The sequence below is a fragment of the Meleagris gallopavo genome, unplaced genomic scaffold, assembly GCF_000146605.3.
Source record: "Meleagris gallopavo isolate NT-WF06-2002-E0010 breed Aviagen turkey brand Nicholas breeding stock unplaced genomic scaffold, Turkey_5.1 ChrUn_random_7180001941688, whole genome shotgun sequence".
Taxonomy (NCBI): Eukaryota; Metazoa; Chordata; class Aves; order Galliformes; family Phasianidae; genus Meleagris; species Meleagris gallopavo.
In genome coordinates, this window is record NW_011203569.1 from 1 (window position 1) to 811 (window position 811).

At 57.6% G+C, this 811-nt stretch overlaps 1 long non-coding RNA gene across 1 annotated transcript; it reads left to right on the forward strand.

Moving 5' to 3' along the window:
- On the forward strand, positions 1-557 carry LOC109364946. Its single transcript, XR_002110689.1, has 3 exons — positions 1-35; positions 131-248; positions 436-557. It is a non-coding gene; the product is annotated as an uncharacterized LOC109364946 (long non-coding RNA).
- The last annotated feature ends 254 nt before the right edge of the window (positions 558-811 follow it).

Consider the following 811-nt stretch of genomic DNA (forward strand, 5'->3'; position numbering starts at 1 on the left):
GCTCTCCCCTGACAAGGAAGCCGACGGGAAGGAAGGTAAAACTAGCTCAAGTCCTAAGCTGGGGCTAGGCAAGTCTGCACCTCCCACGTCTGTATGCACACGGAGATGCTCTATGTGTCTTCTTCCACAGGTGCACGGAGCTACCAGGATAAGTACCTGCACCAGCAAAAGAGACGGCCACCACGCCACCAGAAAGGGGACAGGGCTATAAAGGGGAATCAAAAGCACAGAGGGATGCCTATGGACAAGTGAGGCTCGTGGGCGGGTGGACGCGGGCAAGGCATGACCTTGTCCTCGTGGCAGTTAGAATCTGTGCTGGTGGGCTGTCTGCATGGGCTCTGAGGGGCCATCAGAGGGCGTTTCCCAGCCAGAGTGCAGGTGTACAGCAGGTCTGGGTGAGACACTGCCGTCAGCCTCACTTCCTTTCATTTTCAGTGGTATCTTCAGCCAGCTGTTAGCAGGCCTGAAGTCCAGGTTTGAGGCTGAAGAAGGGGGAGTCAGGGAAGACATGTCTAAGGAGCAGGAGAAAGAAGGTAAAGCAATGGATGAGTCCCCACACGGGCCAGCAGGTTCCGCCCTAGCAGAGGACGGAGGCCAAGGCTGCCCGAGGAACACCTGTGCCTCCCAGGTGCAAAGCTTGGAGGACACTTCCCCACTCCACCCCATCCCCAAGCATCCCTTGCCGAGTGCTCCTTCCCTTGAGCAGGACCAAAGGCCTCCTAGCAGCAGGACCTGTCTGCAAGTCCTGATAGCAAGTCTATCGGGACTGCTGCTGCAGAGAGAGCACCGTGACAGCACAGAGTGCTCCCAT